The sequence below is a fragment of the Chenopodium album genome, chromosome 8, assembly GCF_948465745.1.
Source record: "Chenopodium album chromosome 8, dcCheAlbu1.1, whole genome shotgun sequence".
In the NCBI taxonomy this organism is placed as follows: Eukaryota; Viridiplantae; Streptophyta; class Magnoliopsida; order Caryophyllales; family Amaranthaceae; genus Chenopodium; species Chenopodium album.
The window spans coordinates 38,395,807-38,410,006 of record NC_137841.1 but is presented as its reverse complement, the minus strand read 5'-3'; positions in this window follow the sequence as shown (position 1 = coordinate 38,410,006).

Sequence of the window (14,200 nt, the reverse complement as noted above, 5' to 3'; positions counted from 1 at the left end):
ACGCTTAATGAGATAATTAATAATCTTTTTTAGGCTAAGATTCAAGTGATCGCCAATAGTAGATTTGTTTGTGCATCAATATTCAACGAATATATATTAAACAGGTTTAGGGTTAATCTAATGATTGCATGTTAGTAAGAAAGCGCACATGAATATGAGAAGAATAAAGAAGAGGCCTATTTTTAGGGCAGGTTTAGGGTTAATCTCTTTTAGGTTTAATTGTACCTTCATCCCCGAATATCCATTCAGGGTTCCAGACCACCATAGAGAAAGCGATCTCATGTATCGTGAAGGGGAGTAACCTTCACCCTGTGAACGGCTTATAAGTTCCTAAAACTTGTTGGCGACTCTTTTGCTCTAAATTCCTTCCCTTAGGACACCACCATGCTTAAGTGTATGATCACAGTGGGACTCAAGTGTTGGATGCTTGAAATATTCCCTACGGTTTATTGGCGACTACACTGGGAAGGATTTGTATTTTAATTCCTAAAATTTATTTTGGCAATAATTTAGAATGAGTGGATGAGACTCGAAAAGTTCTAAGTTTTCATATGCGTAATTTTGATTAACATTATTGGCATAAGCATAAAAAGGTTTCGTTGGAAATACCATCCGTAATGCGTCAAAATCATAGGATTTTTACACGTAGGAAATTTGGGAAATATCTTTCACAACTAAAGTAGAAATAACGCTACAAAAAAAACTGGAAAATTCAAGAATAGAAAGATGCCGAGGAATGTAGGAATTAGCACTAAGAAAACAGTGTCAGTGTCGAACGATGGCGCTGTCGCCTGGCGACAATCGCAATTTTCTCGCGCCGAATTCTTCAAATATAGATGAGGGGTAGAAGTAGGTCATTGAAACTAATCCTCCCTTGGTCAAAATAAATTTATAAACACTTAACCAACCTAAATACTAGTATACAGTCAAGTTAAGGGTCAAACCCTAAGGAACGGTAATGTTCAAGCGCTCTCTATTAGGTGCCTAAGCTAGGTCGAATACAAAGATAAAGAGAAAACACTAACAGACTACCAAACAAAGAAACCAAACAAATAAAGCACTAAGAACAGGGATCAACAAGTAATCATGACAATTGTAGCAACTCGGGAACAATATGCAAATCAATGGTTGTGAAGACTACTGGCAAACTCAATCAAAAGAGCTCGAGAAGCTATCTCCTAGAGATATAACTAGCGCCAACTACGAGAGACACTAACTAAGAACGTCACTAATCAAACTCAATCGACAATTGTAATCTAGAAATCAATGGTCTGTATCAATGTAGACTAACAATGCAATCTAGCTCAGTTCTCAAGGCCTAATCAAATTACACACATGCAAATTTCCGTTAATCGATTTAATCTCAAAAATTAATCAACATAATTCCCAAATTAAGAAGAATCAATCAATCATACAAGTTTTACCCAATCCCTAGCAAAAAACTACTCTAACATCATCATCTAAGCAACTAACAACTAAAGAAATCAAGAATCAACAATATATGAAGAACAACTACACCAATCAAGCGTCAAACAACAAAATCAAATCAAGAACAAATCAAACAAACATGAATATTAAACAAAGCATTAAAATGAGATTGAGTTAGAAATGATCATTGATAATAGAAAAGATCTTTAACATAATTGTCACCATTGAATCTTCAATCTCTCAATCTGCATTGAAATTCCTCACTTTCTCTATCTAAAATCTACTCCTAAACTAACTCTAAAACTGAAGAGAGAAGCTCTTAACTAATCTAAAATTGTGATAAAAATCTAAAGTGAAACTTGCTCTAAAACTTTTATCAAAAATCGGATTACAAAGATATATATAGGAGGCTTAAAAAAAAACCAAGAAAGACGAATACCCAGTGAGGCACGGCCGCAGAAGGGTTACACGCCTGCGCGAAGGGGCTGTGCGCCCGCGCCCGCATTCCCTTGGGTTTCTTCGATCTTCACTCGGCTTCGTGCGTTAGCTAAGGTCTTCGAGTGGACCTGAGTTATGATGATGATGAACATTAATAGTTGCAGTCCCAAAAAGTACTTGATAGTGGGTTCAACACCCCATCTTCTTAAGAGCGCGGCTTGAGAGTGCAAGAGCTAGAACTTGGAAAATTCACTTCCTTGCATCTTGAACTTTCTTTCTAATTGCCCTGAGCTTGCTCCAAAATCATCTTCCACCTTAGTAAATCACCAATATCAAGACCCAGACCTTGTAAAATAACTAGAACCATGAAAATAGAGAAAATAAAGGGGAAAAGACTAGAAAACCCATCAAAATGCACAAAAGCTACAAAATGAGAGAGAAAAGGTAAAACCAAGAGCAAAAGCATAAAACTAAGAATTTTTTAAGAATGAAATCCATTTTAAGAAGGTGAAAACAACTTAAATGCTCATCAAATGGATGCCATTTATGACACCCACCAAATACCTCCAAGCTTGCCTTTTGCTCGTCCTCGAGCAAAACAAAACCAAGGGAGAAATGATGAGCTTATTCAAACAAACAAAAGCAAGAGAGGAGACAAGAATATACACTAACTCACTTTCGTAGGAATCACAGTCAATTTTAGCAACTAAAGACAAGCCATTTAAACCCCTAGATCGCCCTAGAGGACGAGTGATGCTCTCGTTAAGGTTTCCTTAGAGATTAACATATAAATCTTGTAATAATACAAACAAGGCAAAGAATGAAAAGGGAATCAAAATACAAGAAAAGAAAATATATGTTAATGAAAGGACTTTTCCAAATGTACAAGCATAAATGAATGCAAATCTTTCTAAAAAAGAAAGGGAGTGCACGTTCTAAGATATCTAAGGTTGATTGAAACATAAGACATGTTAAGTATAGAGAACTAAAGAAACGCAATTCACTTTCATCTCAAAACATTTTAGCACATTCTCCCAATTGGCTGCAATTATTGAATTCACCAAACCATGGAAGCGAGTTTTTAACTCACAGGGTCCCATCCACTCGCGCCAACCCTTCAAAAGGTAAGATTTTCGCGCGGTGCATCCTGACTCATAACCATGGACCCTCTTTGACTATCCCATATCCGGAACTTTAGAGAACTAGAGCCATGGTTAGGTAGCAAACTCATTGCATCATATTGTGCCTACTTGACTAATTGTGCATTATTTGTTGTGCATACTCTATTTGTTTTTTCCTAACTGTTTGTTTGACTTGTGTTAAAGTCTAAATAAATTGATTAATGACGAAAAGGACTTTGCCTAATTAATTAATTGATCAATTTGAACAATTAAAGTCTAATAATTTAATCAGAATTGACTTAGTACGACTTTAGGCATGTCCTGTAGAATTAAAATACTGAAAGCAGTCCAAGATTAATGCTCCAGTAATGGCGCCACGATTTGGGCTGCAGCGCCGCACGCTGCAGTGCAACGCCGAGCGACATCTCTGTCGTGTGGCGCTGCACCCCAGTGTGCGCCGACAGTCCTGTTGCTTTGGCGACAGTTCAGCATTTTGCTCGAGTCATCCCGACGAGTCTAATTAAACTGTTTGATAATCAGTTCGATTATTTTGTTAATAATTGTACCTTTATTAAGTCCTTAATTGAGTCTAGTCACATAGTCTAGCCACATGGTCTTACATAAGAATCTTAACATGTCACATTCACTCACTAGTCTTAGCACACATTTTATACGTGTCACCATGACCATGTCTTAGGTTTATGCATGAGTCGTTTTCTGTCATTCAAGTGGGGGTCCAATCTATTCCCATTCTCTTCCACATTCTCTTCCATGTTGAATAGAGCTTAAGTCAAAATAAATAATTAAAACCTATCCCTAATTTCCCTTTCCACAGTACTTGGTCAAGAAGAGAAGGGCGATTAATCAAGGACAACACCTTCATTCAAATTCAACTTTTTGATAAACCAGTGAGTCGGAAACAGAAAGCTAAGGAGATAATGGCAAGTCAAGAAGAAGTTAATGAGCTTAAGAAGCAAATGGTTGACGTGACTGAGGGGTTAAAGGCTTTAACCCTTCAAATCAATGACCTTGTGAAACAACAACAAATGGAGCTCATGCAAGAATGCTTAAGCAAAATATCCAATGACTATAAATTCCAGGGCATTAGCTAGTAAGGGGTCTCGGTGAACAAGGAGCTTCTTCCGCATAAGTTCAATGCCACTGACATCCCTAAGTTCAAGGCAACAGATAATCCTTATTTCCACTTAAGAGACTTTGAAACTATAATGAACATTAAGGGGATTGATAAGAAAGTCTTTCATTACCGTTTGTCAACAATGGTTTTTTTCTCTTGATAAAGAGAAAATCTCTACTTGGGATGCTATTGTAAACGCTTTCATTGATAGATATAAGTGTAATATTCAGGTCAAAACCGATTATAGACAACTTGAGATGCTAAGACAAAAGGAGATCGAAGGCTTTACTTCTTTCTTTAATAAGTGGAGGGAAACTTCCGCTAAGATGATTGAGGTGCCCTCAAAAAAAGAATCTGTAAGGATGTTTATCAAGAATCTCCAAGAGAAGTATTCAAAGCATTTAAAATATCAACATAATTTGAATACTTTCAAGGTCGTCTATGATATCGGTATTGAAATCAAAGATGATCTCGCAAAGCAGAAAGCTACAAACAATAGTAACCACAGTTGTTGGAAAGAAAAGAAGAACGACAATCCTTCTTCTTCCAAAAACGCCCACTCTGGTAATAATGTTAGTACATTTGACCATAACGATGTCTTAGCTATGGATAATCAAGGATAAAAAAAGAAACTCAGGAGAGAGTTCACGCCCATTGGAATGACCTACTATGTTGCTTTCGATCGTCTCTATGATCGAGGATTAATCAAACCCATTGGCCCTACAGAGGATCCAACGCCAGAAAAGTGATCTTCAAGATGGGATCCCAATTCCTATTGCAGGTATCATCAAGGAAATGGTCATACCATCGATGAATGCTACAGGTTTCAAAATATCATTTAAGATCTCATAGAAGCAAACAAGATCCCATTGCCTCTAGTTAGAGAGGAGACTGGGTGATGATGAAGCAAACGACACAAGACAAGAGGCGAGCGTCAATGACAAGATTTCATGACCTCTTTATCTATTTCTTTTCCATTTTTTCCTTTCCCCAATAAGTCTAGCATAGGCACCTTTACCGTTTTGATAACAAGGGAGTTTTGATGCTAACAACAACAACAACATCAACATCAATAACGCCATCAAGAACAACATCACCAATTTGATAACTCCGACTTGGACGCTCTTAGTGCTCAAATGAAGGGCGTGCAAATCCGGTTGGAGGACATGTATGATCAAGATTTGAGGCCCTGTACTCTCAAATGAAAGAGATTTCGGAGATGCAACAAGGTATTTTTCTCTAATAACAACATTTATACGATGCGGGTGTTAACCGAGGAGACATCACTCCCCTGGTTAACTACCATTACATTTCACCCCAATATGGTCCTATACCATCTTTTGGGGGTGATGGGGTACCCACGTACCCATATTGGCAAGGACTTCCAGGGTCTAACACCGAGACTCGCTCATTCCCTGATGAGCACGGAAACTATGATTACCGTGTTCCCGGTGGGAGTAACTTTAGGGGTGATCCTAACTACCCTTATGTACACCCCGATCACCCACTACCGCTCGCCTTGCCTGGGAAAGTCACTCCCCTTGCCCCTTGGCAACAAGATAACTTTAGGGGGCATTATGGTTGGCCACCCGGTTACAATGGGGGATGGGATCCTTATGGTCCCCCATCCGGGTTTTCGTATGATGGGGATGACAATGATGGCTCCGGGCCGAGTTGTAGTGGTAGCTAGTTCCCTCATTTTGTGCCATTTTCCTCCATCCCTTGTCTTATGTGTGCTTGCTTTGTATTGCTGGGATGTTGAGATGTATCTATGATTATCTTGGGGGAACTTTCCTTTTCTTAGGGGTTTGTCTTGGTGACCAATTTGTTGTTGAAGCTTGCCTTGTTTCGTTTGCCTCTTTGTATGATGGTCTCTTTATTGATCTCTCTTTGATGGTGTTTTCTCTTCTTGATCTTGTTGTTGTGATGATGATGCATGTGTTGCTCCCTAGAATCCAACCCCCCCTAATATCCAAATCCCATGAATCCAAACCCTTAAATCCAAATTTTGTAGCTTAGTAATTGTTGATTGTTAGATGTTTAGTTGGTTATTTAGTTCTTTTTTTATTATCTTTCCTTTCTTGATAGGTTAGTTTAGATTATTTTTTCTTATTAGTTACTTTCCTTTTCGTTTTTGTTTTCTTTTGTTTTGTTATCTTTTGTTTTGAAGTTACTAACCATTTTCTTTGTCTATAGTTCTCTTTTCTATTTTTGTTCTCATATGGATTTGATGATGATGCTTTGTTTCTTGGAGCTTCATGAGGTGGTTGATTCTTCACCTTACTATTTTAGCATTGCTCGGAAGCCGGTGAGATCTTTCTTATTTTTCTTTATCTCTTTTATTTTCTTGGATGCATAGTTTAGGATTAGTTTTAAGAGAAGTTGAATGGTTCGAGGATGGATGCTTTTAACACCTAGAGTGTTTGGGATCATTGGCGATGTTGTCATTTGATCACTTGTTTGTTGATTGGGAATTACATGTTATTCTTGTATATTCATTCCATTCTTTATTTTCCTACTTTTCCTTTATCTATGTTTTTCTTTTTCTCCTTTCTTATCATTTATTTTTCTTTCTTCTTGTTTTTTTTTTGGTATGTTTTTAGGCTTTATTTGTCACTTTTTGTTTTTCTTTTGAATTGGACTATATACAACCGATTTTTTCTTTTGAATGAATATCTTCCTAAGTGGTATGGGTATGCACGGTTTGAGAATATGCTTGGTTGACTCTAAGATAGGTGTATGCTAAGGTAGCATGTCTAAAAACTAGGAGGATCATGAAACCAGATTCTACTTGTTTGTGGCATGTTGGTAGTTGCTTCCTATGGTCGATTTGACACCTATAGTGTGTTTTTGCTACATCCATGTGAGCTTCATCATTTTTCAAGCCTTCTACATTTCTTTGCATGTGCGACATGGATCCTTAACTATTGCGGACCTAATCTTGAATCTTGACTCATAATTCTCAAACACGAGACCGAACAATCTAGGGATGACAAAGGCAACTTTTCTAGGTGGTTATTTTTCTTTTTCTATGATAATATTCTTTATTTTTAGTTCATTGGATTTACATTTGCCTTCTTGCTAACCATTTGTGCCTTTTCCCTTCTTTTTAAGCTACATCTTTTGAATTTTGAGCCTTTAATTTCTTTTTTTTCCATTTTTGGTTTTTGTGAAGCAAATGGTCATGATTTTGGATTTTGTGGTGTATAAGGTTGGATATTGGTTCTATTTGTAAGCAAGCTTTTGTTTTGTATATATTGTGAATAATGGCATATACATGTTTGAAAAAGCCATCCAAAGTAATGATAGGCATGGACTTAATAAATGCAATTTTGAAAAAGCCATCCAAGGTCATAAGAGGCGAGGACAATTTCTATCAATACATCAATCAATCAATCAATCAAAGCCTTAATCCCAAAAGTGGGGTCGGCTAACATGAACCAAATTTGATTATTCCGTGTAGTCATCAACATAAATCTTTCTCCTCCATCCCTTACGATCCAAAACTTCATCCTCACGTAAATCCATGCACTTCATATCCTTCCTCACTCCTTCCAACCAAGTCATCTTTGGTCTCCCTCTTCCTCGTTTAATCCCTCCATGGTCCCACTCTTCCACTCTTCGCACCGGTGCACCCTCGGGTCTCCGTCTTACATGTCCAAACCAACGCAGACGATTTTCCCTTAATTTATCTACAATGCCCGCCACACCTACTTTCTTGCGAATAACCTCATTTCTGATTCTATCTCTTAAAGTGTTTCCACACATCCACCTTAACATGCGCATTTCCGTAACCTCCATCTTTTTAATATGCTCTTTCTTAGAAGCCCAACATTCTGTACCATAGAGCAACACTGGTCTTATGGCAGTCCTGTAGAATTTTCCCTTCAACTTTAAGGGAATGCTGCGGTCGCATAGCACTCCCGTGGCCGCTCTCCATTTAAGCCACCCTGACTTAATCCTGTGGGTCACGTCTTGATCAATGTCACCATTCTTCTGGATGATCGACCCTAGGTACTTAAAACATTCACTCATGGTCAAATCCTTTCCATCCAAACTCACCACTTCATTGCTTGTCCCCCTCTGAGTGCCAAAACGACATACCAAATATTCAGTCTTACTCCGACTTAGCTTAAACCCTCTAGATTCCAACCTTTGCCTCCATTGCTCCAACTTGACATTAACCCCATCCTTAGTCTCATCCACCAAAACGATATCATCTGCGAACAGCATACACCATGGAACCTCATCTTGAATTGGTCTAGTTAATTCGTCTAGAACCGTTGCAAAAAGAAAAGGGCTTAATGCAGACCCTTGATGCAATCCGATTGTAATAGGGAAATCTTTTGTCAACCCTCCGCATGTCCTCACATTTGTTGACACATCCCGATACATATCCTTAACTAGGTCTACATACCTTCGTGGGATACCTTTCTTCAACATTGCCCACCAAAGTATCTCTCTTGGCACCTTGTCATATGCCTTCTCTAAATCAATAAAGACCATATGAAGATCTTTCTTCTTTACCCTATAAAACTCCATCATTTGTCTTATCAAATGGATTGCGTCCATAGTAGATCTCCCAGGCATAAAACCAAATTGGTTATCTGAAATGCTTGTGCATGCCCTCAACCTTTGTTCAATCACCCTTTCCCACAACTTCATAGTATGGCTCATAAGCTTAATTCCTCGATAGTTAGAACAATCTTGAGCGTCTCCTTTGTTTTTATAAACCGGGACCAAGGTGCTCTTCCTCCAATCTTGTGGGATCCTTGTAGCCGTCCATATCTTGTTGAAAAGGTTTGTTAACCAATCAATACAAATCTTACCCAAACACCTCCACACCTCTATCGGTACCCCATCAGGGCCAACCGCCTTCTTAGGTTTCATCTTCCTCAGTGCAATCTCCACCTCTACTCTCCTAATCCTTCGCACATACTCCATGTTGATTTCTTCATCACTCATAGAGGTATCTCCTATCACAACTCCATTACTTCCATTAAATAATTCATCGAAGTACCCCTTCCACCTGTCCTTGATGCCCTCCTCTTGCACTAGGACCATTTGGTTCTTATCTTTGACACACTTCACCATGCCAATATCCTTCCTTGCCTCTTGTCTTCTCTTTGCCATCTTATAAATGATCCTTTCTCCCTCCTTGGAATCAAGCTTTTCATAAACCTCCTGATATGCCTTTTCTTTTGCTTGGCGAACAGCTGCCTTTGCCTTACTCTTAGCCTCCTTATACGCTGCAAAGGTTTCATCACTCCTACATTTTCCTAAGGCTTGATAGCATTCCCTTTTTTGCTTAATTACTGCTTTCACCTCTTCATTCCACCACGAAGTATCTCTCTGTACCGAAGTTCTTCCCCTTACTTCCCCTAAGACCTCTTTGGCCACTCTTAGGAAACAGTTCTTCATTCGTAACCAGGTCATGTCCGGATCCACCTCTCCATCCCAATCCGCTTCTTCAATTACCTTTTCTGTAAAAACCTTAGCTTTTGCATCCCTTAGGGTCCACCATCTTATCCTTGGTTCTTCTTGTCTAACTTTTTTCTTCGCCTTCTCTTTCAGACGAATAGTCATTACCAATAGCCGGTGTTGGGTGACCACACTCTCCCCTGGGATAACCTTACAGTTTATGCAACTTTGTCTATCTATGCTCCTTGTGAGCAGGAAGTCTATTTGAGTTGCATTTGCTCCATTCCGAAAAGTTATCAAGTGTGAATCCCTCTTCTTAAACCAAGTATTAGCCAAAATTAAATCATATGATTGGGCAAAATCCATAATAGCTTCACCACCGGCGTCCCTCTGCCCATACCCAAAGCCTCCATGGACACTCTCATAGCCATCTCGGCTCGCCCCAACGTGCCCATTTAGATCCCCTCCAATATATAACTTCTCTGAGTGGTGGACACCCTGCACCACCTCGTCTAGGTCCTCCCAAAATTGTCGTTTCTCTTCTGCATCTAAACCCACTTGGGGAGCATAAGCACTGATAACATTCACAATCTCCTTGCCACATAGCAACTTCAGCCTTATCAACCTATCGTTCTTCCGATAGACCTCGATCACCTCTTTTGCCAACCTCTCATCGAGAACCACACCAACTCCGTTCCTAGCTCCACCATTCCTTGTTCTGTGGCTCGTTTCTTGCCCAACATACCATACCTTATACCCCAAAACCAAGCCTCGAGCTCCTTCTCCTGTCCATCTTGTCTCTTGGAGGCACATGATGTTCACGCGTCGTCTTTTCATTACTTCTACCAATTCTGCTGATTTTCCCGTAAGAGACCCCACATTCCAAGAACCAATCCGCAAACTAAATTCTTTTCTCCCACGCTCCCTCCTGATCCCAACTCCAAGTCCTTGATTATTTGACACCACAATTGGGCAATATGGCGCGTCGCTTCTGGGCGACGACCTAGCAACCCTTACATACTTATCACTGCACCCGGGTCTGGGAAGTGCAGCGCGTCGCTCAGTAGGGAACGCCCCAATGGCACGCCCTTGCTCATTTGACACCACACTCGGGCAATGTGGCGCGTCGCTTCTGGGCGACGACCTAGCAACCCTTGCATACTTATCACTACACCCGGGTCTAGGAAGTGCAGCGCGTCGCTGAGTAGGGAACGCCCCCACGAAAATATCTGTTTGGCTCATGTCATGGGATGTGACGAAGTTTTATACTGGCTGTCACTGGCCTACCGTAACCCTCCTCCTTTTTTTTTTTTTTTTTTTTTTTTTTTTTTTTTCATGTTTTTTTTTTTTTTTTTTTTTTTTTTTTTTTTTTTTTTTTTTCAATACATGAAAAAAAAAATTTTAAAATGAAAAAAAAAGTTGAAAAATGAGAAAATCCAAAAATATTTTGATGTGATTCTTTTCCTTTTCAAGCATTGAGCACAATGCTTCCTTTAAGCTTGGGGGAGAAGCGTTTGCGCTTGTTGTATATATGCTTGTGTTATAGCTTTGTATAAGCTAGGGGGAGTTAGTTTTTTTTTGTTAGGCGATTGCTTGTTTATGAGGAAAAGGTTTGATAACCCTTTGCTTCACTAATTAGGAATACCGCCAAATTTTAAAATTTTAAGCCTACCCTCACCCCTTTTTCACTTACGTTACAACCATTGGGAAAGACCTTTCGACCTAGAGGTTGATTCACATTTCGAGGGAGGTCATTATGAGTTAAAGCCTAAAGAGAGGGGATGCATAGTCAAGACGTCGAGTAGCCCAAAAATTGTGTTCTTTTCCGGCTCCTTCGAGGAGCTATTGAGATGCTCATTAGAGGGATAACCGAGACTATAGGGAGAACGCGGTAAGATCGAACGTGAACGAACCCCTATTTGCTTAAGAAATATGTTTATTCATTTGAAATGTAGTCATTTTGTAAAGTCCAATTCGTTAAGGTTTCAATTTTGTTTTTCTTTCTTTTGCTTTCCTTTTTGTGGTTTGCCTCATGTATGTTGGTGGAGAGTTTACAAGACATCATAGGCAACTTTGGGGTTTAAAGGGCTTCTTATAGCTAAAAACAACCGTGATTCCTACATTAGTGAGTCTTAGTGTATATTCCCGTCTTATGTCTTTCTTTTTCTTTTTGAATAAGTCTTTCATCCTTATTCTTTCTAGCTTTGTTTTGTTTGAGGACGAGCAAAAGTTTGGCTTGGGGGAATTTGATGAGTGTCATTTATGGCACTCATTTGGTTCTTTTTAGGGTGAATTTCATGATATTCTATGGCTCTTGTACTTAGTTTTTCCTTTATTTTACCCTTTATTTCTTTAGTTTGCATTTTCTTAGTTAAATTTCTATCTTTATGCATTTCTTGGTTTATTTTGTTATTTTCTCTTTTATTTGCTTGTTTTCCTTCATTTTTCAGGTTTAGGTCGTTATCCAAGATTCCCAAGGCCTCTTCCAAAGTTTGGCATTGATTAGGATGCCTAATATTGTCCATTTGAAGCTCAAGCATGGAGAAGTGCAAGTTCCTAAAGGCCTTAGCCTGTGCATTCAACTCGTGGGGGCATGATTTCTCGTGTTGAACCCAAAAACATGGAGTTTTGAAACTGCAAGGTCCCGTGTTTATCAAAATCATAGACTGGAACGCACGAGGAGCATCGACATGATGGTGAAGAGGGCTGCCCTGTTCCCAGGCACGGGCGCGCCTATCTCGGGCGCGGGCGCGCCTGTTTGGGTCTCTTTTTCGTACCTAGATTTACGCGGCCGTGCTCTTCCTTTTAGTTGGTTGCGCCTGTACGGGTTTATTTGGGAAAGATCTAACTAATTTCTCTTAGTTTTACTATATATAGATGTTCATTCTATTTTTAGAAAGAGAAAGTTTGAGAATATAATTTAGAGAAGAATTAAAATTAGAATTTTAGAGAGAGAAACTCTAGATTGTAGAGAGAGAAGTTCTTGATTGATGATTGAAGATTGGTAATTCTAGCATTTTCTCTCCATTGAATTGAAGCAAGTTGGTAAGGATTTATTTTACTTTATTGCAATCATTAGATTATAATTTCAATTGTTTTGTTGATTATTCAAGTTTGAATTGAATTTGTGATTGAATTGGTTTTATTGATATGATGATGATGAAATTTTTGATTAGCTTAGTTTTGATCTTGATTTCTATGGATTGTGAGTATTTATCTTGCTAGGGGAATGGTGAAGCATATATGAGTAATGGATTGATGCTAATTTGGGGAAAATGATGGAGTTGATGTTGTGATTAAATTTGTTGATTGATTAAGTGCATGTATGTGATTAATTGAAGAGTAGCTAACTTTGATTTTTACACTAGAATGCATTGTAAGCTCGCATTGATACGAAAAATTGATTTGTGGCTTGCTTTTGTCGATTGAGTAGGTTTTCAAGGTTCCTAGTTAGAGTCTCTCGTAGTTCACACTAGCTTGACCTCTAGGGGATTAGCCTACCCTACTCTCTTGATTGCTTAATTGATTTTTCCTCGCAACACTCGACTTAGTCATCTCCAATCCCAATTAGCTATATCCATTCTGAGTATATGCGGATCCTAACCCTAGTACTTGATATTATTTAATTTGTTCTTGATTGTTTGATTGTTTAGAATATACACACCTTACATCATTACTTCAAGATATCTTAGCCTTAGCATTATCATTCATCTCCCAGACCTAGTGGTTGGACCCTTGACTTACTCCTATGCTAGGTATAAGGGTGTGTTGAGAGATTACAAAATTTTTTTTAACCGAGGGTAGATTAGTTTTCAATGATCTAGTCTCCACCCTAGATAAAAAATGGCGCCGTTGCCGGGGAATGGCGTAGTTTATTGCTATTGTTGTTGAGTCTTTTTCACTTAATCTCAAAAATACAAAAAGATATTTCTCTCTAGGCTACATTTGTAGCCGTGCTATTGATATTTTATTTGAGTTTTTATATGCGTTGGATAAGAGGATGGACTTTAGTGCCATTTAATCCGGAAATCGAGAGAACAATAACAAGGATAAGGGTTTCTAATCGTTCTTTGAGTCCAAGCTCTCCAAGAGAGGAAATTCACCAAGAAAGAAAAGAGGAGGATCGAGTAAGCATGGGAGCTAATCCAAGAGTTGCTTTGAAGGAGTTGGGAACTCTCGGCGCTTATAGGTTTGAGAGTCGCATAGCTCCACCAACAACTCACGCCAATGACTTTGATATAAGGCCAGCAATGATAACAATGATTGAACGAACGCAAATTAGTGGAGCTAAGCATGAAAGCCCACTGAACCATAATCTCAAAGAGTTCAAGAAGTACTGTAATACCATCAAGGTCAATAGGGTTTCTTAAGAGTTCATAAGGCTCGAGCTATTTTCGTTTTCTCTAATCGGAAGGGCTTTGGAACTTGGGATGAGGTTACTAAGGAGTTTCTTTCTTGCTTCTGTCCTCAAAAGAAGACCGCCGAGGGAAGAACTCTTATCCAAAGTATCAAGCAAAAGCCTAGTGAGAGTTTGTATGAGGCTTGGGAAAGACAAGGAGTATCAAGGAGAATTTCCTCATCATGGAATTCCAATCTATCAAATCATAAAAATTTTCTATGGAGGATTGAGCCCCCAAGGGAAATCGTGTCTTGATGC